We start from the raw sequence: 26,576 nt of genomic DNA on the forward strand, positions 1-26,576 counted from the left end.
AGTGGGAAGGGGATAGTTTCAGTTCTTTAAGGTTTCCAATTGTGTAGATTTTCAGGGCCTTTGAAAGCAATGAGGGAAGCCAGGTAGATGGAGTCAGTTTGTCACACGTCTGTCTGAATGTGGGTTTACTGTAGCAAGAGATATAAGTTTAAAATAGAAACAAACACACAGTGTCCCCAAATGAGTAGAATTCTTAACATAACAAAAGGGAATAATTCCTTTTCACCATGAAGATTCTAAACCTGTTTGCCAAATGGCATGGTCTATACCTGTTCTCATAAAGCAGATGAGATAGTAGCAAAATTATCAAGAATACATAAATTGCATTTAAAGTAGGCCATGGCACAGATGCCTTTGAGTCACTGTGAGAACACCTATCTAAAGTTACAGTCTGGATTATGATGTTTTAAACTTTTTAAGATATCATTTACTCTCTGGCTGTATATTTCTACTGAGTGCTTCAGATGAAGTAGGTAGCCAAAGTTTAATATTACATGATATTTTTGAAGGTGAGTTATGGCTCTTTAAGAGAGATTTTTGGGAACTTGGAGGAATTTTAAGGCTCTTTTAGCATTTGTGCCATGTTCTGGGATGATTTACGTCCATGCTGCCCATGTGGTTTTCCAAATGCATTGAGGGTTTCCTCCTCTTTTCTGAGTCTCCTTCTGCACATTGGTTTTTGAGTGAAATCCAATCTCTGGGTCTCCTTGACTTCGCACATCAAGAAGATAGGTGACTTGCCAAGAGTTGCAGGACCCTGTAGAAAGAAGTGTCCCATCAACTCCTAGGTCATTTGATCTGGGGGAGTTGGGACCAAAATAATGGCTACCTTTTTATCCCCAATGTCCTTGTTGGTTTGGCTGCTACTTCTGGTTGTTAAGCACCCAGGAGAAAATTGGGAATATGGAGTATATCTGTACCTTTGGTCTTTAATAAAACAGGTATAGTTAAAATGTGCTATTAAAAAACTTAAGACTATTGTGTAACATTTAACATATGTTGTCTTATGACGTGGTTAGCCATATCTGAAAGACAGGAAACATTATGTGTCATGTACAAGGCAATTTTTATGGAGGAAAATAAAAACTGGTATTAGGACTTTGATTATTTCTAGCTCCGTGATGCAGTCACCAGTTTTGTTTCCTGTGCATTATGAGGGCTTCTATTCCTAATTTCAAAAGAATTTCTAGGAGAACATCCTGTTATCTCAGGAGGCAGGTAGTTACTAGTCAGAAAAATTCCTTGTAGATTAATAGGCCTATCAAATCATGAGTGTACACATAGGTTCCTTATAAATATTAAATAGGGGGAACCCTATATTGTCAGTTTCAGGAGGCAGGTGTACCTGGAACTCTGGAATTATCGTCTGTGATTCTATTTTCTAACCGTTTTATTGACCACTTCCATAATTATCAACAAGAAACCATTATAAATCCCTTCCTGCCACATCTTCTCCCTTCACAAATCCACACTCCATCACATCAACTCCACCTTTTATTTAGTATCTCTTTTCTTTTGATATTATCATATTTTCCTCCTATTATGAGGTTTTTCCTGCAGGTAGTACTAGTCACTGTGAATTCATAGATATTGAAGCTAATTTGTATGTGAAAGATTGCATTTCAAGTAGTCATACTTTTTCTTTGGCTCTTATGTTCTTTCTGCTCCCTCTGCTTCAAAGGACTGTGAGCCTTGGAAGGTGTGATAGAGACATTTTAGTGTTGAACATTCTTCTGTCCCTTCTTCTTAGCATTATGTTTTTTTTTTTTTATTTTTTTGTCATCTGAGTGGTTACCAGTGTCTTTTTTATTTTTATTTACTTTTATTAGTTTTGTACTCAGTGAATACATTTAAATTGTGACCAATTTTAGCCTCCTCCCTGTTGTCCCCCTTCCACAGGGACCCTCTTCATTGGGGTATATGGGTCGTGCTTTGTGAGGTTAGTCATCACTTATGGGTAGGAGGAAATGTCTCTATATATCATGACTCAACATGTGCCTCTGACATTCTTTGCGGCCCCTCTTCCGCATTTTTCCCTGAGCCATGTTGGGTTCCTTTTAGGTCTGCTACCATCTTATAAGAGAAGCTTGTTGGGGCTGGAGAGATGGCTTATCAGTTAAGGCACTTTTCTGCAAAGCCAAAAACCCAGATTCAATTTTCCAGGACCCACAAAATTCAGATGCACAAGTTGGCACATACTTCTGGAACTCATTTGCAGTGGCTGGATGCCCTGGTGCACTGACCCTCTTTCTCTCTCCCTCCTTTCCTCTCTTTCTTCTCAAAAATAAATAAAAATTAGAAAAGAGAAGCTTCTCTAACAAAAAGTTAGAGTACCAATAATATGTGGGTATGGACACTAAGAAAACTGTTTATGGGGAAGTTGTGTAAGCATAATATATGCATTTAACCAGACAGCAGCAGGCAGTTCATCCCTAAGTCTTCTGATCTTTCCCACTATAGGTTTTTACTACATTTTCAGTCCCAATCATGTATTCCCTGCCATGGAGTGGGCCTCTAGTCTTCCCCCATAACAGATATGCCTCTATTGTACACATTGGGTCATTTGGTCTGGCTGGTCCAAATTAAAGCTTGCAGTATTGACTGTTGTTGTTTACAAACACTGAATACTTTTTTCTACCATAGGGAAACATGCATGCAGTGTGTCTTTTTCAAGATTTCTATCAGCTTATCTACAGGGAGGAGGTTTCAAACTCACCTCCAACATGCAAGTGACCTTGCAGCAGAAGCATGTGGACTCTTCATCTACAGGGCTTCCCTATCCATTCCTGGTGGAAAACTAAGAGCCTTGCTAATGGCCTGAATGTTTTGGGGGCTAGGGAACTCCTTGACCAATAGCTAATGTGGAGGTATCCCACCTTGGCTCTGAAAGTTTTATAGTAACAATCTATGGCTTCTGGGTGCACCATTGTTTTAAAAAGTGGGTTTTCAAATGGTTTATTCATAACATCTTAAATTTTGATTGACCCTTCCCCACCCTTCCTTTACTCAATCTCTTCCATTGACTTCACATAGGTTATTGACCCCTGGTAGTCTGTTCTTCTACTTACATATATACAGTACCAATTACTTAAATCCTCCCCTCTCCTCTCTCCCTTAAAGTCCGCCTCCAGTCTCCTGATTTTTACTCAAACTGGATTTTTCGTCTCTGTTTCTTCAACGATTCTTTCATTGCATGTTTTACCACATCTGGCAGAAACTTATGATTCTCAAGAAGTCCTGAGTTGCTTAAGGGTCTTAGCAAGTGAGAAGGAGATAAGATACCTCATCTCCTATCTGTTAATTTCCCAGTTCCTCTCACAAAACTGATCTCAAATACCTTAGAATGACTTGGCACAGTTGGGGACCTGGAATTTCTGGCCTTATAATTCTATCTGTCAGGATATTGATAAGGCTGTATGTATAACACTTGGTTTGGGTTAATTTTTGATGGTCTCACAAATCAGAAGAGTTGGACATAGAAAAACTCAGTCTATTTTGGTTTTCCTTTTCCTCTTAATCAGGCATAACTGAAGAATGGTATTATCCCTGTGGGGGCATGATTTCTCATCCCCTAAAGGATTTGTTGCCTGGTATTAGAGAAATCAGGGTGACATCTTGTTTCACATAGGACAGAGTAAGTCCCCAATGAAACCCAAATATAAAATCAGAAAATCATTGCTCTCCTGAGAAACCTCCTATCTAAGGATACAGGAAGTAATTCACACATTTGGGTATCTGAACTAGCATATGGGACAAATATCAATGGACTTTGTTATAACAGTAAACTTTTAGCAGTTTCTCTTCTATACCCATTATACTTTGTTCTATCAACAAACTCAAATCAAGAAAACTGTCAGAATTTAAGTCCCTTTCACATTCTGAAACACTCACACACCAGGGCAGACCTCACTTTCAGCAACTGTTAACTGCCTCCAAATCTGCAGGGAGGAGCTTAGCCTCATAGGGCCCTCCCTTTCACCAACCGTTAACTGCCTATTAATCTGCAAAGAGGTATGGCCTCGTAGGCCCCTCCCTACCAGCAACTGTTTACTGCCTATTAATCTGAAGGGAGGGGTGTTGCCTCATGGGCCCCTCTGCTCTAGCAAATGTTAACTGCCTATTAATCTTCAGGGAGGGGTGTGGCTTCATGATCCCCTCCCTTCCAGAAACAGTTAACTTCCCATTAATCTACAGAGAAGGATGTGGCCTGATGAGCCACTCCCTTCCAGAAACTCTTAATTGTCTATTAAACTGCAGAGAGACTATGGCTTCATGAGGCCCTCCTTTCCAGCAACTGCAGGGAGGGGTGGGGCCTCATAGGCCCCTCCATTCCATCAACAGTTGACTGACTATTAATCTGCAAAGAGGTGTGGCCTCATGGACCCTCCCTTCCAGCAACTGTTAACTGCCTATTAATCTGGAAGGCAATTTGACATCCTGTCCATTTTACAATCAGCAATAATTGTTAGCTCTCCAGAACCTATGTCCTCTCTAGACACAGGCTTTTGTCCTACCTAGTCAGTCATAGGTTTGTTTGCAGTACCAAATTCTGTGTTCTCTCCAACTCTCCCAAAGGGATATAAGAATAAATATCAATGATAAAAGATAGTTGAAGAAAAGCAGCACCCAAAATCAGCTTGATACTCGGGGGATGTACTATTCTATCCAGTACCCTGCAAATTCAGAGGAATTTCACTAGCACTTGGAAATGTAGAAATGATCTCTGAAACTATATAGTCTTCGCACTAATTCTAAGGAAGGGAAAAAACATCACAATTGGTAATCCTTAGAATTTGAAATATTGGAACTGGGAAGATGGCTCAATGTATTAAGCACTTCCCACCCAAGAATGAGTACCCATAGTTGTCCCCCAATACACATGCAGAGTCCTGTATGCTACAGCAGACAATTGTGATTCCAGTCATTTCTATGAGCAAGAAGGTAGAAGGAGGCAGGAGGAAACTACCTAAACTCTGGGGCCAACAACCCTCATTAAAATTTGTGATACAAGCCGGACATGGTGGCGCATGCCTTTAATCCCAGCACTGAGGAGGCCGATGTAGGAGTATCGCCACGAGTTCCAGGCCACCCTGAGACTATGTAGTTAATTCCAGGTCAGCCTGGACCCGAGTGAGACCCTACCTCGAAAACATAACAACCAACAGCGGGCCCGCCCCGAGGCCATGGCACTTGCCCAGGACTGGGCAGCTTGCGGAGTGCCGCTCTGCTGCGGGCTACGGACAGGACATTGGCTGGGTCACAGTCCGGCTCTCTGCAAAGACACTCTGGCCACCGCTCACCCGGGTTGGTGTGGGGGACGCCCGGAGTGCGCTCTCCCGCAAAGTTCCCCTGCCCGCCCGGTGGCTCTCCAGGTCCGAGTGTTGGGGCGGTGATGGAGTCGAGGTCCAAGGCGCCCTCCACCGTCGCTCTGGGGCTTGCTGGGACCCGGAGACACCGCAGCCACAGCCACAGCAGCCAGGGCGGAGCTGCCCTCAGCGCCGGAGGGGGCTGCAGCTAGGAGCTGCAGGAGCGCGGCGGCCTCCAGGGACCGGCTGGGCAGACCCCTGGCACCCACGATGAGTCAGAGCCGCTTCCAGGTGGACCCGGTTTCTGAGCACGCCGCCGGACCTGGGGGCAAGAAGAAACCCGCGGGCGGGAAAGCCAGCATAGAGAAGGGCTCGGGCAAAGCTAGCGAGGAAGCCAAGGGCCGCTTCGGCGTGAACTTCGTGGACCAGACTGCGGAAGACAGCCTGTAGGATGCGGCCGGGTCGGCGGCGAGGGTCCCAATATGCGCTTCCAGAACCGCGGCGACACGGTGCTGAGCGACACGCACACCAACACGTAATACCTGCGTCCCTTAGGCCACAACACCATGGAGGAGGTGCCCAGGATCAACCACTACAGGCACAGGGCCTCTCAGCTCAGGGAGAAGCTGCTCACGCCCAGCCTACCGGGGACTGCATTACGAGCTGGAAAAGGTGAGCTCGACCCTCCCTGGGAAGTGGGGGTCCCCCTCCTCATGCCCATCCCCTGGTGCGTGCTTGATCGCAAGATGTAGCAAAAGAGGTCCCGGAGCGGTAAGGTGCCAGCAGCCAAGGACTTAAGTAGACTCGCTTGCATCTCCGATTCTAGCCGTCAAGGGTGGAATTGCAGCAGAATGTACCTTAATCTCTTGAAAGTTTCCAGCAGCTCTGGCTAGTTATGTGATACTGGAGAGAGGCGGCATTTGGCAGTCCATCCCCATCCACCTTTGTGTCTCCTGGACACTTGTCTTTTTCACCCAGTCTTGACAATGTAGCACCTCTCTTGAGTTGCCCCGGTATTTATGAGCCCTGTGGAGGGAGTGTGGGGGAGTTTTAGGTGAGGGCCACTCTCAGGTTACACCTAACATCTGTGTCCTTTTTAGAGTGTAGCCTATGGCTCATGGACACCCATTAGCTTCCCAGCACCCCCCCGAAAGGTTAGTGTTGAAGTAAAAAAATCTTAATTGTGTGTTTGTAATCTGTGAATTATTAAAACTTAATTCTTTGCAACTTTGAATATGCAATGGATTATAGAAATCTTAAATCTTGGGACAAGCTGTACTGATAAGGGCATAAATCCAAAATATGTAAGGTAAACCTTTTGAAAGAGAGCAATATAAAAATTGATACAGGATAACTTTTTAAAAATGAAAAAAAAAGTGTTTCTTTGGCGGATATGCACAAAGACCTTCAAGAGACTTATTCACATAAACACTTTGTAAACAGAAAACCATCTCTGTACACTCTGCCTTTACTAATCTTGTTTGTTGTTTCCCAAAGTAGGATCTTGTTCTATATCCCAGGCGGACCTGGAATACACTCGGGGTGGCCCCAAACTCATCGGGATCTATGTATGTCTGCCTCTGCCTCCCAATTGCTGACGCTAAAAGTGTGCACCACCACTCCTGGCTCTGTTTTTTTTTTTTTTTTTTCTTTTGAGGCAAGCACTTTATTTTTATTAGTTTTTTATTACTTAGTTTTGCACTCAGTGAATACAATCAAGTTGGTACCATTGTTAGCCTCCTCCATGTCCTAACCCCTCCCTGGCCCCTCCTTGTTGAGGTATATGGGTCATGCATTGTGGAGTTAGCCCACAGGTATAGGTAGGAGGAAATGTCTCTGCTATCATGACCCAACGTGTGGCTCTGACATTCTTTCCCCCTGCTGTCGCTCTCCTGCAAAATTTCCCTGAGCCATGTTGGGCTCATTTTAGGTCTGCTTCAGTGATGAGGTGTTGGGGGCCTCTGAGGCTCTGGCTCTCTGATTTGGTAGGAGTTGATTTTTCTCTGTGTCTATCTCCTTCACTCTTGTGCTGGTACCAGGTTCACCAATAAAACAGCACCCTTGTTTGTTTCACCAATTATTCTTAGTTTCAGCCGAGGCCCATTTAAGGTATGATGGGGTGTTTCTTTACTTAGGATCTGCCTCTATCTGAAAAAGAGAAGCAGATTCTCCAACAGAGAGTAAAGTTAACACTAGATAAATGGGATAAACCTCATTTTTTTTTTTACAGAGAATTTAATAGGTGTAGGTCCTCTTGTAGTCCACGATTGGTTGTAGCTTGATAATGGAGAGCAGACTCATGTTTGCCTAAGGTCATGCATGGGTGGGTGTAGCAGGGTGATTGCCCCTGTGCAGTAAGGCAAGTAGAACTATACGGGCCTGGGTCCTCTTTCTTACAGTAAGTGTGGGAGTATCCTGAGGCTGGGACTATGGGTACAGCGGCTGCTGGGGGAATTTGGAGACTGGTGGGCTACCCACTACGGAAGGAATCAGCGATTCCCCTTTTCTCCCCCCTCTGCGCCCTCCCACTGGTGATCTATTAGAGATTGCTCTCCTCTAAAAGACCCAGTGAACCTTTAATGCCTTGCCTTTCTTTCCTCGGGAGGCGTGGTGCAGTTAGATGGTGGCCATCTTGACCCTCTAATTGTATTTCTTAATGGTGGAAGAAGACTTCTGTTTCTTCAGGGTTCAATATCATTATTTGGAGATTACATTGATGATTTTGAGACATGATTAATATTTAACTTTTTTTAAATTATTTATTTATTTATTTATTTGAGAGCGACAGACACAGAGATAAAGACAGATAGAGGGAGAGAGAGAGAATGGGCGTGCCAGGGCTTCCAGCCTCTGCAAACGAACTCCAGATGCGTGCGCCCCCTTGTGCATCTGGCTAACGTGGGACCTGGGGAACCGAGCCTCGAACTGGGGTCCTTAGGCTTCACAGGCAAGCGCTTAACCGCTAAGCCATCTCTCCAGCCCCATATTTAACTTTTATGAGTACTTAACTGCAGCCTTTACAAGTGTCTCACGGAATTCTGTGACTTCAGAGTTGCTGCCACATGAGTTCGGAACAAAGTTCATTTTCTTGAAGCATTTTTACCCTTGGGAATCTTATGCTAATGTATTTCAGATTTCCCTCCCACCCCCCCAAAAAAAAACACCACCCAAGTAGGTTATTAGTAAACCTACAAATTGCAGAATTTAAGTTGCAGGATACATATTTTCTATATTGAACATGAAAGTTTTTATTTTGAATTAAATTTTGTCCATGGTAAGCACTTCAAGTTCTCTAAGAAACAACAACAACAAAAAAAATTGTGATAGTGATGCAAGATTTTGTGATTCAGGGGGCCCTCATAACCCCAACTTTTAGGTTCTTATCCATTTTAATAAATGTCATAGATAGTTTCACATTGCATGGATGAACCTCCAGACCAGACACAGTTTATGGGAGGATTAAGGGATTTATTGAATTTACAGATACAGGGGAAGTTCCATAATGGTAGAAGAAGCTGGCCCCCTTTTACAGAACCACAAAAAAGAGAAAAGCAACCACTAGTTCCATAAGTTATCATTCTGGACATCTTAGGTTGTAATTTCAGAAACCATCCCCAAACACTACTTAGGTCTGTTCCCCTAGGATCCACCAACAGAGACAACTCCTTCAGCCAGGCAGCTGGAGATCTAAGTTTCAACCTTTAATAAACTGGTGATCTATTGGGCGCATGCATTCAAATTACCACATTCTACCTCTGGCCTCCAACAGATTCATAAGATCTCATATTTGAAGTTGTACTTATTCCAATTTTAAAAGGTCCCCATATTTACCAACCTAAGATAATTCTAGCATTCCAAGTATCATCTGAGATTTAAGATGGTCTTTTACCCTGTGAGTCCTGTAAAATCAAAATAAGGTATATACTTTCATCATATAAAGGCATTGAGTGCTATAAGCCATAACAAGGAGAGGACTGGATCAATGCAAGCTCAGTAACAACTAAGCAAACATCAAATGCCTACGGTTCAAGTCCTATATCCATAAACCAGTGACCCAGTGACAAAACTCTGGATTTTCCAATTTCCATCATTCCAGCTTGGCAGAATAGCAAGGGAAAACTTCCATCCTGAGGCAAACAGTGCTTCACTGTATCCCTTTCATAGTCCTGGTACATTTAAAATGTCTTTGGGTCTCAATGCAAAACTGTGTTCCATGTTCCTATGTCTCTTGTTGGCCAGTCAGAAGTCATCATGCCCTGTCTATATGCTGCTCTTCAGCCATAGCTCCTGAAACCTTCATGACCCACTCCATGTGTTTTTCATGCTGCCAAACCAATACTGTGGTGCAAGACACAGCCAAATTCGTAATCAGGTATGGAAGAAATAGTGACCTAAAGAGAAGGTGCCTAACTTTTAATCAACTACTTCCAACAGTTTGCATTTCTATCATTCAATCTTTCCTCAAGCACACTTCCATATTGTTTCATTGTAAAATAATTGGGCCTTCTTCCTTCAAAATGCTTAATGTATTTGACAATAGCTGTGGGGCACAGGGAAGGGCCCTGGGTCCCTGAAGGTTTAAAATGTGCCTGAGGGTCTAGGGCATAGCTGAGGGCCCCAATACTGTAGGAGGCCACTCCCTCTCCAAGCCTGGCACACCTGGACCTGTGACCTTTGGCCAGTTGTCTAGGAAACTCCTTGTATGTTATCAGCCAGCAGCCTTCACACAACCCAGGTCCCTGTGATACTCTTCCCACTGCTATGTAGAATCACCTGACTCCCTACTTGCTTGACATGAACGTTCCTAGACAAGCAACCTTTGAACCCACCAATCCCCTCAGGATCCAGTTACCACTCTGTCTCAACATGCTTATAAACCCATTTCTGTATTGAATTAAACTGAGCTACTCCCTGAAGTCACGTCCTGGGTGTATTTCCTGTCGCCGCTCAAGGCCCTGCTCTCCACTGTTTGCCCTGGATACCTTTGGGGAACCCCAAGGATCCAGGGACCCACAAATAGCAGGCCTCAAAAACCAGTCAAAGTGCCCATAATTTTGATTTTCCTTGAATTTTTTACAACTTTAAACCTTAAATTACTCAATTCCATGTCTCTTGTTTTGGAAGGGACTGTTCATGTTAGGGTCTTGCTCTAGCACTGGCTGACCTGAATTAGTCTCAGGACTGGGCTGGAACATGTAGTGATCCTTCTCCATCAGCCTCCTGAGTGCTGGGATTAACATCATGCACCAGCTTGCCTGGCCTCAGTTCCATATATTTAGTACTTTATGTTTATTTATGGTACTAATGTTTTTAATACAGTCTGATCAGAACAATTAACATCACAAGTTCAACGCTGTGGGCTTACTCATGTATGACCACCAAGATACACTATGTACCCTACTTGTGGCTCTCCTAACGTCCTGGTCTCCACAGTCACTAAAACTCCCCCTCCTGATCAGAGTGTTTTTTTAAAATTTTTGCATAAAACAATTTCTTCCATAGACTTCAGACAATCAACTAGAAAAGTTAATTATGGTACATCTAAACAAAGTTTAATACTAACTCTAATGTGTGATTGCAGTTTACAAAGAGCTCTGTATCACCTGGAATAACTTTCTGTAGCAATTCACTACAACTGATCCTAAATAACAACAACAACAACAACATTAATAATTACAGAATAAAAACCCAACAGCTAGTTGAATAGTTAAAGTCGTGTAAGAACTGGAATTTGAGGTGAGCTTGTGTTCAATAGCTGAGCGCTTCCTGGCAGTGAAATTGCACCCCTCCAACAGGACTCAGGAATACCAGGAGCCCTCTAGGCCAAGGGCTAAGCTCCAAACGCTCTGGGAGGAGACTTATCCCATGTTACGTGGGGTGGTGTAAGCTTCTGGGTTCATTTAAAAAAAAAAAAGAAAGACTTGGACATCAAGGTTATATGAGAGGCTGGAGATCCTCCTATGATTTCTTTTGAGGGATATAGGAAGGAGTAATGAGAAGTTAGAGAACTGGAGAAGGATCAAAAACAACTGAGATCTTAGAGTGGGCCTTGGGGTCACTAAGAACCAAGCACCAGACATACTAGCTTCTGGCCACTAGGGAAACCAGGACTGGTGCTGCCTTAGAGGTCTATGTTGCGTTTTCTGTCCCTGTTCCACACAGGCTGTCACAGGTATCTCTGCTGAGTAGCAGATGAGGAATTTCTTTCTAAAGAAAATTGGGGGAATGGTGGTGGAAGTGAGAGTGGGGTGGGGTGGGGAATGGGGTTTTAAAAAAACGAATAAAAATCTCTCAGCTACAGAACCCAAGGACATCACTTCCCTCTGCATTCACAGCATCTTTTAGCAGTCCCCAGTGGCCGTTTCTGTGGGGACAGCTTCTTTCTCACTTCCCTTCGGGCCACAGACCCTGTTGGTCTGCCTCAAGATCTACTAAAGGTGACGCAAACATGGACTGGAGAATCTGAAATCCAAAGGACTCGAGGATAGCCATGTTCTGCTGGGGAGAGAAAGGTGAACCAAGGGCAGGTCCCAGGTCCCCCAGGGGTCCCCCGAGGGACCAGAAATTCACCTTATGGATGTGTTTGTTCAAGTAGGACTTAGAGTAGAAGAAGCTCCCACCTTCAGGGCATGGGTTCTGCCTTCCATCAGACTCCGTTTTGTTTTTAGGGACTGGTGCGTCACAGGAGAAAGAGCCCTTGGCTCTCTCCTTCTCTGCTGTCTTCAGGTCACTGGCATCTGAGAAGACACATCATGGGAGTCAGAGCTCTTAATCAGATCCTGATGTGAGCATTTATGGCCTTCCCAGTTATAGATACTGAAGAAGTTGCTGGACCTCTCGCTGTGCTTCCTCAGGTGGTCTGGATGTATGCTGCCCATAAGTACTTCCCACACACCTGGCAGCACACCTTGTCTTCATGACAGGCCAGTTGGGAAAACAGATGGTCCTTGGGGGCAAAGGAAGCATTGCAAGTCTGACGCTTGAGAGGAGCCTCAGAAGTTTTCACTTGTTTGATGTGTCTGTTCAAGTGATGAGGCCTGGAAAATCCTTTCCCACAGCTCTGGCAGATGTATGGCTTTTCCTCAGAACCATCATGGTATCACACATGGTATCCTCTTACTCAGGTTATATGCTGCTGGGTAGGCAATGCCCCATTGGTCATGTTCAAAGGAAAGCCCAATTGAGAAGTCCCAGGGGGATGAAAGAGCATGATATCAGCCCGGATAGTAGGCACTAAGATCTGCAAGTTGGACTGTTTGATGACTTCCTGGCAGATCTTGATGACTAACCTCATCAGTAGGAACTTGGCAGCTGTCCTGAGCTCGGGGAAGCTCTCCAGTAGTACCAAGTCATACCAAGATGTGTGAAGTGTAAGCAAAGCCCAGAATGTCCCAAACACCTTGGAGCTGATGGTATGCATCTCCAGCTCACCTTTGCCCCTGGCCTGACACAACCACCAACACCGTATTTCAGGTCTGCAACTAAATACATCTTAGGACTGGACTCTAGGATCTGCCTACAGTGACACCTCCTTCAGCTAAGCAGGTGGAGATATGCGTAACAACCTGTAATAAACTGGTGAATCTATTGAGGGACGTCAATTCAAACTGTAACCAGAAAGACTTGAGAAAATGATCTCTAAGAAAAGTAAATTTATTTCAGGAGAATTGGTATGTATGAAAAGACTAGAAAGAGTCAAGACAGAAAGGAATTATATTCCTTGCCCAGCTGAAGATAGAGAGGATAAAGGAGAAATAGGGAAATCTCCATGAGAAAAGGCCATGGAAAAGCCATACACACACAGACACACACACACACACACACGAGGCATAAGAGGACAGCCTAGGCCAAAAGTTTTAGAAAAATCACCCACACACATAGGTGTGAAATAAAGCAGGAAAACACAAGACCTTCACCTTTACATAAAAGAAAGCAAAGTAATTCTATAGCAAAGGACTCAGGGTCTAAGGAAGCATCACACATATATCAGAGTGAGAAAGCATCCAAAGTAAGGCAAGACACTGTCAAGATCATAAGAAATTCCTTTCCTCTAGCCAGGCAGGGAAGGGGAAAGAGATTACCAAATCAGGAATCAGGAGACCCAGTTTCCTAGAAAATATAACCAAGAAAGCCAAGAAACAAATCACATAGTTGGTAGGCCCATTTATATAGATCAGATATTCATTTACAATGAGCCTTGTCACCTAACTCAGTCATGTAAGGGAGAGTCCTGATTGGTTTATGGATTCAAGTGTCTGACTCGGAAGGAGCCAGTCCACCTATGTGTGCTAGACTGGGGAAGGGGTAGGAGATGCTGTTGCTGAGGAATTGATGGTAGCCAGTTTGGATGAGGCTGGATCAGATGTGAGTGCTAGATTTCCATGAGAGTCAACGCAGCATCTCCTTGTGTTCCTTGGGCCTAGACTCTGGCTCACTGCCCATATAAACTTATCTTGCTCCTGTTTCTCCTTCGAGACCCTGTCTCAAAGAAGGTAGAATACTAGAACCAACACCTCAAAAATATTCTCTGATTTCCATGTATGCACTATGGTCATGTGCACATGACACAAGTACACACACACACACCACCTAGCATAAGAAGGAAAAAAGTTTGAAGTATATGTAAAAGGAGTCTATGTCACGGTTGCCCTCCTTAAAATGTAAAATATATGAAAGGGAGTGAGGTACAGATACTGTTATGTTCCTAGGGAGAAAATTAGCAGGCTTTGTGTCTATTGAAGATGCACCTTCCTTGAACTTCAACTCTTGTTTGACTGGTTATGCGCTAATTTTAAGAAAGAGGAAATATCAGAAAAATTTGAAATGCCATGTGGACAAGACATGGGAATTTAGAGTGACTTTGAGCATGATGGAGTCTTCTCACTTCTTCGTTGGGCTGTAACTCAGGAGTTAGTGTGTGTATGCTCACTGCCACACAAAACTTCCACTGAGTCAGAGGCCACCAGTTACTTGTCTTTTGAATTTTGACAAATAAAATTCATAGCATATGGAATTGAGCAGAAGGCAAGAATGCAGAGTTCCTGCTGTAATTCAGGAGGGTGTTTTGGTAATGGAAAAGCTATTGTGCACAGCCTGAAGGCCTGTGTTCTCTTTCCTAAGCCCATGTAAAGTAAAAGGCACAAAATGGCATATTCACCTGAAGTTTGTTTTCAATGGCAAGAGGCCTTTGCACACCCATCACCACTCTTTCTCTCTCTGCTTACAAACAGAAAAATTGTAAAATAATGAAGTAAATGCTGACCATGTGGAATAATGCCTCTGCTGTTTCAGGTGGTAGTTCAATATCTCAAAACCAGTGTAGTCATAGGTGCGAAAGAATGAAATAGTGCTGCTTTCTTCTTACAGAGCAGAATAGGGACCAGCATTGCTTCAGCTCACACAGCACCAGGAAGCTATGTAGTTTGAAAGAAAAAGTGAATGTATTTTGTCATCTTTGGCTCCACATACAGAGCAACTGTCATGCATACAATGATAGCTCTGAAGATTTCGGAGGTGTCCATACTCATATCTATGTTTTCAGGCAAATGAATGTGACTATGGAAGGGGAATTATAAGTATTTTTGACAATAATAAGAGAAAACAGAGCACCTGCAAATAATTATCTTCAGTATATATCTGATGAATATAGTATCTGTTAAATGTTGGAGGTAAAACCATCAACAAGACAGAGCTTTCTGGTCTTGTTAACTGTGATGGTTTGAATGCATGTCCCTGATGGTGTCATGTGTTTATGATTAGGCTTCATACCTCATCACAGCTAGTGGAGCCCTTGGGTGGTTAGGCCTTGTTGGAGGAGGTATGTTTTTGGTGCTGGCCATTCCAAGGCTCATGAATCACAGAGGATGAGGTGATGGAAAAAATTTAAGAGTCAGAGGCAGGGTAGTTCATTTGCAGTTGCTAGTGGCAATGCCATACCCATATTCTCCCCCCCCCCCTTATGCTAATAAAAAATTAAACTAAAAAAATCGTTAAAAAATAGAAGAGAGGGCTGGAGAGATGGCTTAGCAGTTAAGCGCTTGCCTGTGAAGCCTAAGGACCCCAGTTCGAGGCTTGGTTCCCCAGGTCCCATGTTAGCCAGATGCCCAAGGGGGGTGCATGCATCTGGAGTTCGTTTGCAGAGGCTGGAAGCCCTGGCACGCCCATTCTCTCTCTCTCCCTCTATCTGTCTTTCTCTTTGTGTCTGTCGCTCTCAGGTAAATAAATAAATAAATAAATTAATTAATTAATTAATAGAAGAGAGCTGACAGAAGGCTGGAAAAAGCCATTCTGCATGCAGTTCAATGGGAGAAAGAGAAATAACCAGTGAAGATACTCAACAGGGGACACTGCAAGCCTTATATTTAGCCAGCCAGGCCAAATGAGCCAACGGGTGAAATAGTGGCATGTCTGTCGTGGTGGAAACCAGCTGCTCTCAAATTGTACTGGAGGCCCACTCCATGGGAGGGAATACATCCCTGATACTGAAAACTTAAAACAGGGTTAGTCATGAAACATGGGGCTGTAACGTCTGCTGCTGTCTGGCTAAATGTATATATTATGCTTATCAAACTGCCCATTAAGCACTTCTCTTAATGTTCATACCCTTATATTATTGCTACTCTCACTTTTGGTAGAGAATCTTCTCATTTTAGACAGCAGTGACCTTGGGATGACTCAGAAGTCATCATGGTGCTAGAGGGAAGTGACAGAGTGCTCAGTATTGCAATATCTCTATCATACCTTCCAAGGCTCAGGGTCTATTGTGGAAGAGTTGATGGAAAGAATGTAAGAGCCAAGGGAAGGGTATGACTCCTTACAAAATGCTCCCCCCAGACACAAAGTAGCCTGGATATCCATGACCTCACAGTGTCTGACACTACCTACACAAGACCATCATAATAGGAGGAAAAGATGATGACATCGAAATCAAAGAGTGACTGATTGAGATGTGGAGGGGATATTATGGAGAATGGAGTTTCAAGAGGGAAATTTGGGGGAGGGAGGGTATTACTATGGGGTATTTTTTAATAATCATGGAAGTTGTTAATAAAAAATTTGAAAAGAAAACAATATAGAAGAGAGATTATTTGGAAAAGAAAAGGATTCAGTGCTGGGCAGGGGTGGTAATCAAAGCAATAAGGAAATAAGTAAATTAGGGTGGTATGAGGAGATTATGACCATGGTATATTTTTTTAATAATTACCTAAAATAAGAGTTGTACATACTGAACATGAAAATTCACAATTTGGTGTTTGCCCTACTGGATTTCAGTCTTGATTTGGTCAAATCTATCCTTGACATGCACCTATGCATCCCCTTTGGAATAAGAATGATTATTGTGTGTTACTATAATTTACAAGTATGTAACTTATGTTTTCATTTTATGGGGCTCACATTTAAGAGGCAACCTGCGTACTATTACTCCAGGGTCACCATTAGCCATTTTCTCTTCTGATTTTTCATGTCTTTGCATTCTCTCTCTCTCTCTCTCCCTCCCTCCCTCCCTCCCTTTGTGTGAGTGTGCGTGGGTTGGGTGGGTTGGGTGTGTGTATTTATGCCCATGTTAACACATGTAAATTAAAATACCCATTTACAAAAATGATTTCGCTTTATTTGCCAAACTTCTATCCACCATGAAAGACCCAACTGACACAATATTTTGCTTGTGAGGCCCTTTCACAAACTATACATACAGAGTGAATTATCCCTTTACTGTATCTTCCAATAGTACCCTCCATATACCTGTGTCCTAGTACAGATATTGAACTTCAAATTTCTGTTTAGCTCTCTTCATATGTTGCAAATGTTTTTAAGTTACACTTTGCATTCTTACAATAATGTATTCCTCATGACAGAAGCCAACGCAGTTACCAGCACTTTCCTGCCTGGTGACATCACAATTCGCCTCGTTATTGACATCATTATCCCTGCACAGACTCTCAACCAATCAGAAGAGACCTTTCTCCATCTCACTTGGTGGCCAGGCTACTTAGGAGCTGGCCTAGTACAGGCTTCTGGTTATAAGATCCATTGGTGTCCTTACTTTAAAATAAAAAGTTTTACTCACTAGAGCCATCAACTGCCATTCCTTCCAGAAGCATAATATCTACTTTGGACTTTATACATCATGTACATTCCAGATTCATTTATCCCACACTGAATGCAATGTAGGAAGTTGCCATTTGGCAGACTCCACCTGCTGTTCATCAAGAATTTCCAATCCTTTTTTCTTGAATCTGTTTATGAAAATATTTAATCATTGAGGAGGTGTTGTAAACTTTTTCCGTGTAATAAAGGAGATCGTGAAATATAATTTAAATGTATACTAAGTGACTTTCATAGTAGATTTTGCACAGTAGCATGATTTTTTGAAGTATGAGAATGTAATTTGCTGAAGCTGGAGCCCCTTTTGTCTTTGTAAGTCTATATCACACTTTAATAATGAACTAGCCATATAATACTTCCTATTTAATTTAATAGAGTATCATCTATTCTATGGACACCATTTGGCTTCACCAACCACTTCCATGTAAGCCTGAGTGTTTTCATTTTTTCTGACCCTTCTGCACTGCTGTCTCCATTCTCCCTGTGGTACAGCCACATATGAACCAAATGTGAGTGCACGTGCACCTTTTCCATCCTGTCTAGTCCTTTCCGTCCTATGTGCTACTGCCTCCCTCCATGCCACCATTGCTGCCACTCTCCTCCATGAGCCAAGTCACACGTTCCTACTCCTTGAGCTTGATCACCACCAACCACAGTCATTGAAACCTGGGAATCTCTGTGCACCATCCTAGTAGTTCGCATCATATCTGGCTACGCATCCTGTCTACTTGGTCCACCCTACCCCACACTGTCATCTCTGACACTTGTGGTTGATACCTGTACACTGACCAGTTCTACCCGCCATTCACAGTCCTCACAGCCTGTGTGAGTTCAGGCACTCCTGTCTGCAGCTCTGCACGTTCTGCCCTCCACATGCAATGTCTTCCTATGGGCTCAGCAGTGTGAAATCAGTCACCTGATTCACATAGGCCTCCATCAGTGGCTTCTCACTGCCCTCCAACAGCTGACTTTAGGCTCAGCTAACTACTCTATGCACACGTCTGCCCCAACCAGTGGGGAGTCGAACAAAGAAGCGAGGTGAAAATTAACCTGAATGAAACAAGGCAAACAGACACAAGAAGGAGACCATGCTAGATGATTGTCACAGCCTCGAGAGTTTATTCTTACATGTAGGTTTATATAGGGTTGTAGGGGGAAGGGGACATAGTCAGGACAAGGAGTTGTAGGGGGAAGAGGATGTGGCCAGGGCAAGGAGTTTTCAGGAAACCTAGAGGGGATGTAATTAGGTGTTCATCTAATCTTGCCTAACTGGCTTAACATCCTGACTGCACCAGGCTTCACATCCTGACCATAAACTGGCCTTTAGTAAAAGATAAGATTCTGTAAGCAGTCTGCTGACTTGTTCCAGAAGTACCTAACAGAAAGCTGGATGGACCAGCTTTCGGAGTAATGAGTCAGTTTATGAACAGGCCCAGGCAAAATGGAGAGGCTTTTGCTTTGTGGCTCCTGACACACGTCTCTCTTCCCACACAAATACTCTGGCCTACAAGCTTAATTTATGAAAAGCCCAAGGCTGCAGAGAATATAGACCCTAGGAAGGACCTACCATTGGTATATGGCTAAATAGTTTTGTTGTCAAACTGCTTTCCAAAGTACTCATATTTATATCTACAGAATATTTCTTCTATCAGCCTCACCAAACAGAAAAGATTTTATTTTTAATGCAGTTAGTGACTGTCAATTCATAGACTCATAATTGCTGAAGTGTGGAAAATTAGTGACTGATGAATGCATGGCTTTAATGACACATAAAGATAATTTCCTTTAGGGGTTAGAGAACAGTATAGAATATGGAAATGAAAGAATGTCAGACTAGGAGGATCTGGAGGAGTGCTGTGAAACTCTAGCATCTGGACATAACAAGGCTATGAAAGCTCAACTGATGTGGTCACATTCTTAAGATATGTACAAAAAGGGACTCACTCATCATTCTGTTATAAATACTGAAGAGGATTTCTAATGAATTGATCATAGCTTATATTGATCATCAATTTGACAGGAACTAGTGTCTTTCAAACTTTGTATATCACAAAAGGAGCTATTGTAAAAACTGTCCAGAAGTTTTTGTTTGTTTGCTTGTTGTTTGTTTGTTTTTTTCAAGGTAGGATTTCACTGTAGTACATGGTAACCTGGAATTCACTGTGAGATGTCAGGGTGACCTCAAATTCATGGTGATTCTCCTATCTCTGCCTCCAAGTGCTGGTATTAAAGGTGTGTGCCATTATGCCCAGTGTCCAGAAGTCTTAGTTTGGTTATATGCTTGGATTTCGTCAAGAGTGAAATGCTTTTATTATATTACATTCAAATACTTATCTTTTATTTTTTGTTTTGTTTTTCTTTTTTCAAGGTAGGGTCTCACTCTAGCCCAGGAATTCACTATGTAGCCTTAGGGTGGCCTCGAACTCACAGCAATCCTCCTACCTCTGCCTCCCAAGTGTTGGGATTAAAGGCGTGTGCCACCACGCCCGGCTGCTTATTTTTTTTTTTTAAAAAAAGCTAATTCTTAGCATATTAGCTCTTTCATTTTACATTCCTTTCAGGAGTATATGGAGCTTCCAATTGTTCTACTGTCTTGTGATAATTAATATCATCAGCCTTTCAATTTTATCCATCCTAGTCTGTGTTTTGGCAATATATATTATTGTGTTTGTAGTAGAATTTCTCATGGGTATATCTTTAGATTTTTTGTCTTTACTTATTTTGGAAAAAAATCACCTATCATATTTGTGATTTTCAAAAATATATTCCTCAACCACATGTGCACACACACATACTAGCATGCATATTCATACACATGTTCACCACCCAAATATACACAGAAATCCATCTTTGCTGGGTATAGTAGTGTGTGGTGGTTTGATTCAGGTGTCCCCTATAAACTTAGGTGTTCTGAATGCTAGGTTCCCAGCTGATGGATATTTGGGAATTAATGCCTCCTGGAGGGAGTGTATTGTTGGGGGCGGGCTTACGGGCTTTATAGCCAGTTTCCACTTGCCAGTGTTTGGCACACCCTCCTGTTGCTATAGTCCACCTTATGTTGGCCAGGGGGTGATGTCCACCCTCTGCTCATGCCATCGTTTTCCCCTGCCATCGTGGAGCTTCCCCTCAAGCCTGTAAGCCAAAATAAATCTCTTTCTCCCAGAAGCTGCTCTTGGTTGAGTGATTTCTACTAGCAATGCGAACCGGACTGCAACAGTAAAGTTGTACCGAGGAGTGGGATTGCTGCTAGACACCTGACTATGTGGCTTCAGCCTTTTGGAGCTGATTTTCAAGAGGAATGTGGAAGGAGTTGAAGCCTTGGCCTAAGAGACACCTTGCAGTGCTGTAAGTACAGCTTGATGGACTATTCCGGTCAGAGCTGCAAGACCTGAATGCAGTAAGAGCTATGGACTGTGAAGTTTGGCTTATGAGGGTGAGAAAAAGCTTTGCCTGGACTGGGCTGGCACTTTGTGTGAGAAGCTTGCTCTTGTGCCTATGTCCTGAGAAGTTGAGCAGGATTGCTTTGCGTAGAAATGAACTGGTGTGAGCAGAGGGATATGGCACAGAAAGAAAAATCTTTGGGTGAATTGTTGCCCATTCAGCTGCAACTGAGAGATTACAACCTTTGAGACAGGGCTAGCTGACCTGCGCTGGGGCAACAAAAAGAATGTCGACTCTTTTGAAGGGGCCTGAGTGCTCAAGGAGTGTCCTGTTCTTCAAAGTCTGCTTTATTCCCCCCTGGATTAACAAATTGGCACCCTACCTGATATCGTGGAGTATAAGAAATGCTGGAAAGAGGGTCATTGAGTTTGCAACATGGTCTTGAGTTTTGGAAATGGCCATGGGCAGTGTGAAGCAGGTTTGCTGGTTGCCTGCATAGAGACCCCATGGGGCCATGAGGATGAACCGTGGCTTGCAGTGGAGACCCAATGGAGATGCCAGGACCATGAGATGGCTGCCGAGGAGCTGCCGGCCCCGATGAAGTTTCCCAGGACTGTGAGTAGCCTAGCTGGAGGGGTGGAATTGGAATGCCAGAGACTTGTTGCTGGTTAGAATTATCGGACTTGAAGATTTTTCACTGGCTAGAGTTGCTGGACTTGAAGCTACAGAGTTTGATATTTGCCCTGGTTGTTTTAAATCTTGTATTGGTTGAATGTTTCTTTGCTATGCCTAATGCCATCTATTGCAGTGTGAATATTCTGTGCCATTATGGGTTTTTTGAGGTTATATTTTGGTATTATGGCTCACTTAAAAGATCCTGAACTATGGGGATGTATGAACATCATTGGGATTGATAAAAAACAATGGGGACTTTTAAAGTCAGACTAAATGCATCATATTTTACATCATGTATGGATATCAGTTTATGGGGGCTAGGGGCGGAATGTGGTGGTTTGATTCAGGTGTCCCCCATAAACTTAGGTGTTCTGAATGCTAGGTTCCCAGCTAATGGATATTTGGGGATTAATGCCTCCTGGAGGGAGTTTATTGTTGGGGGCGGGCTTACGGGCTTTATAGCCAGTTTCCCCTTGCCAGTGTTTGGCACACCCTCCTGTTGCTGTAGTCCACCTTATGTTGGCCAGGGGGTGATGTCCACCCTCTGCTCATGCCATCGTTTTCCCCTGCCATCGTGGAGCTTCCCCTCAAGCCTGTAAGCAAAATAAATCTCTTTTTCCCAGAAGCTGCTCTTGGTTGGGTGATTTCTACCAGCAATGCGAACCGGACTGCAACATAGTGCATGTATATCCAGAGGGCATTCTGGGCTACTATCAGATTCTGTCTCGAAATATGATAATAAAAGCAACCAAAATGGGCTGGAGAGATTGTTTAGGGGTTAGGCACTTGCCTGGGAAGCCTAAGGACCCTGGTTCAAGGCTCAATTCCCAAGGACCAACATTAGCCAGATGCACAAGGAGGCACACGTGTATGGAGTTCGTTTACAGTGGCTAGAAGCCCTAGTGCACCTACTCTCCTCTCTCTCTCTCTCAGCCTCTTTCTTTCTCTCTCTGTCGCTCTCAAATAAGTAAATATAAATAAACAAAATAATGTAAAAAAAAAAAAAACCAACCAAAACAAAAAACAAAGGCTACTAAGAAAAACACCATAAAACCCCAATTAGGCAGTGGGGAGGTTGTTCAGTGATTAATGGCACTGGTTTGCAGAGTCTGCAAGACTACTTTCAATTTATAAGGTACTATATAAAACCACATGAAAAAGTGGCACATGCATCTGGAGTTAGATTCATGTGGCAAGAGGCCCTGACATGCCTATATTCTCATTCAGGTACAATATAAATTTTTTAAAAATATTTTATTTATTTATTTGTAAGCAGAGAGAAAGAAAGGGAGAAGGTGAGGGAGAAGGGAGGAAGAGGAAGGGAGGGAGAGAGAGATATAAAGAATGTGTATGTTAGGGTTCTAGCCACTGCAAGTGAACTTGAGGCATGTGCCAACTTGTGCTCCTGGCTTTACATGAGTTATGGGGATTTGAATCTTGATCATTTGGCTTTGCCAGCAAGTGCCTTAACCATTAAATCATCTCTCCAGCCCCCAGCCCCCAAATTTTAAAAACTACCAATGAAACAGAATTAATATTCAAAAAGATGCACATATCCATCTATCTGTGTGATTTTCAAGATGCATTGCTTGTACACTGTCTCTTTATCTGCTGTTGAATATTTATTTGGGGTGGTAGAGGAATTTTCTGGTAGGTTTCACTCTTATGGGATTTTCTTTAACTTAATTATTGACATTTTTTGAACCATGTACATAATTTTGCTCATAAGTTACCTCCACCACTTTCTCTTGATATACCTCCCCACTTCCTTCGAATGGGCCCCATTTTCTTCCTACTTAGTTCCTCTTCTCAATTCTTGCCTTTTTTGTGGATGAGTCTAAGTGTATGTGTGTCCTTTTGAACCAGTGAGTTTGATTAGGGATGTCTGCATGAATATAGGTGGTGATTACTAGCTAAAGCTCACAAAACCTACTAGTTGCTATAATAGTAATGAAAATATCTCTGGCTTCAAAAGCAACCATTACAAGCCAAAAATCCCACAGGGGTGGATGGGACCTCATTTCTGCCTCCATTAAATATAGTGGAATGTTCATGGCCCTAAAGTTGTTGAGGTCTTGTGCAAGTTACTTAAAACAGCTTCTATGTGATCTTAAATGCAGCTGCCATGGTGTGTCCAATTGACAGCATCCAGAGCACTGCGCCTCATCTTCTAGATTTTAAATTCTCCCATCCCCCTTTTGAAATTCCCCTGAGGCTTGCAGGAGGTGATATAGATATATATCCTATTTTGTGCTATGCACTACATAATCACCGAATCTCAGCATTGAGACATATTTTGAGGTTCCTCAGGAGTCTGTTCAAAGAAGTTACTGTAATTAAAGGTGACATCATCACACATCTATATTCTTTATCTCTTGAAAATACTTTCAACAGCTTTGTGCAAGTTTAGCATATAAGTACAGTCCATATTGTAAGGAGATACTTCAATATTTAACATTTCTAGCAATTTAATATAGTACATATTTTACGTTTGCTTGTGAATATTTAATAAGAGTGCATAATTATCTTGAGACATTGATGAATGCATTAAATAATGCTTAAAATGTTTTCGCATATATTTCTAGAGATTTTTCGATGGGAGCCGGCCAAGGAGTCCCTCTCTCTTCAGAAAGCTGTGTTGAGCACATTTTCACCCTGCCCGCCAACCCACGCAAGGGGGTATTTTGAGTTCTTGAACTATTAGAGAGAAAGTGACAGATCTAGAAGAGAAAGGGACAGATACAGGGAATGGGCACAGCAGGTGCCCTACCACACATGAGCAGCCCCTTGCATCTCGGGCCTGGGTTCCTCCCATCACGGCAGTTCGAACCGGAGTCCTTTGGCTTCAGAGTCAAAGGCTCTAACTGCCAAGATATTTCCCGGTTGCCACGCCTGCGTTCCTTTACCCTTTCTTTCTCCAGCTAGGCTTGAATTCTAGTAGCCAGTGACCTCCGATTCAGGATGTAGCCACAGGGTCTTGTCATGTTCATCCTCTTACATCTGCTGGCAGTAGAGGTGTCTGCCGTGACTTCAAGCAGCCTGTGCTTATGATGCTCAGCTGCTCTGGTCATAGAAAATTGGACATTCACTGAAAACTATGCCAGATGGGTCAAAGGTCACAAACAGGCCTAAAGGTTTGTCCTTTGACAGGGATACCCTAGACAGAAATCAGGACGTGACTTCCATTTGACGCAAAGACATTGCTATCATTTCCTGGCAAGCAAAGATATCATTCCAGTCCAATACCCAAGAAGCTGTTTGGAAAACTGGAGACGATTGTGTGCAGCATCACCAACAATGTCACCATAGTGCATTGTCACGCCCACCTTTTCCTTTCACGTCACATGGGAATTTCTCATGATTGTGAGGGGCCTGTACCGCCACAACACATTCTCACTGTGTTCCCAGTGGACCGTGACTTACGTACTTCCCGTATTTCCCTGGATAGCTGTGAACGTGACTCAATGAACGGGAGGGGTGGGGGGGGGGTGGCAAGTGCGTGATGATCCACTACAAACCCATCTGGCCCTTCATTCCACCTGCATCGATTGTCGGGTCAGGATTGCTGTCGAGTGCCTGCGAGCAGGGGTCCCAAGCCCTCCGAATATGCATTTGGACCCAGACACTCCTAATTCTTTCTGGCCTGGCTTCAGCAATTTTGGCCTTGGGCCTGGAAGGCATGAAGAATTTCGATACCCGCGCATGGGTTTGACATGACTCATGTTTCCGGGAGACTCCTGTGTGCCTAGCGCCGCAAACAGACATCAGTCCTCCTGCTGGAAAGGGGCTCAGGACTCACTGGTAGGTTCTCGCTTCACCTGGAAGCTCTGCATGTCCCATGCGGATGTGACCACTTGAGTCACATGTGTGTCAGGGGCCTCCTTTCCCTAGCATACAGAGACTCCATGCATCGTCATGGCCTTCTCTTTGACCTAAAAGCTCCCGATTCTCTAACCTAAGGTGAGAGTGAACGCTATCACCGTAGGTTAGAGAATCGGCTCTCTTCAGAAAAAGGGTCAGATTGGTATAATTCACAAAGATGGCGGACGCACGGCCACGGGCCAGCCCGAGTCGTTCTTGTTCATACTGAGCCATTTTTGCGGGTTCAGGCCCTCACTCCCAAGTGGTGGTCCTACTGCGATGGGGCTGTGTGAAATGTGAGGGGGCAGGGCGCGGAGGGTGTGTTTCTCTGGGAATAGGAGAGCTCCAGAAACTCTCCTTGAATTGGCTGGAGGAGAAGGTCCTCCCTGAGCACCAAGCCGGCTTTTGGAGCACGAGAGCCTGCCTCACATATCAAACATCCAGAGATTTGAAAATCGTCAGGAACGTCTGAGTCCACTTCCTTGGGCTGCTCACTTAGCCTTGTCACTGGTGAAGATTAGGTGCCACCTCTCCTGAAACGTGTGGGGGTGCTGGTCCAGGTGCCTTGAGAGAGAGCCTGTGAAGTGTAGGACTTGTCCAGAGCGCTGTTTCCTTTCCACCCAATGACAGAGGCTGCAGGGCTCTCGCTTGGGGGTTGAACCCCACTCCTCCAGGTCCTTTAATTCCTTCTTGACTTGCCTTGAATAGGAGTTGATGTGCTTACCTCCTACCGCAATAAAATTGCGAAGTACATATGACAGGAGCCAGCCAAGGAGGCCCTCTCTCTTCAGGAAGCTGTGTTGAGCAGATTTTCAACCCCCACCCCCTCCATTTCCCACGCAAGGGGGGATTTTGACTTCTTGAACTGTGAGAGAGAACGTGAGAGATCGGGACGAGAAAGGGACATATACAGGGAATGGGCACAGCAGGCGCCCTAGCACACACGAGCACCCCCTTGCATCTCAGGCCTGGGTGTGTCCCGTCTCGGCGGCTGTAACCATGGTCCTTTGGCTTCAGAGTCAAAGGCTCTAACCGCCAAGCCATTTTACGGGGTTCCCATGCCTCCCACGGCTGCATTCCTTTACCCTTTCTTTCTCCAGCTAGGCTTGCATTCTAGTAGCCGGTGACCTGCGATTCAGGATATAGCCACAGGGTGGCGGTCTTGTCGTGTTCATCCTCTTACCTCTGCTGTCAGTAAAGGTGTCTGCCATGACTTCAAGCTCCCTGTGTTTACGATACTCAGCTGCT

The 26,576-nt window shown here is 43.8% G+C and overlaps 1 pseudogene; it reads right to left on the bottom strand.

The window, feature by feature from the left end:
- Positions 1 to 11,690: 11,690 nt before the first annotated feature.
- Positions 11,691 to 25,562, bottom strand: LOC123456564 (annotated as a pseudogene).
- Positions 25,563 to 26,576: the final 1,014 nt, after the last annotated feature.

The sequence above is a fragment of the Jaculus jaculus genome, chromosome X (genome assembly GCF_020740685.1).
Source record: "Jaculus jaculus isolate mJacJac1 chromosome X, mJacJac1.mat.Y.cur, whole genome shotgun sequence".
In the NCBI taxonomy this organism is placed as follows: domain Eukaryota; kingdom Metazoa; phylum Chordata; class Mammalia; order Rodentia; family Dipodidae; genus Jaculus; species Jaculus jaculus.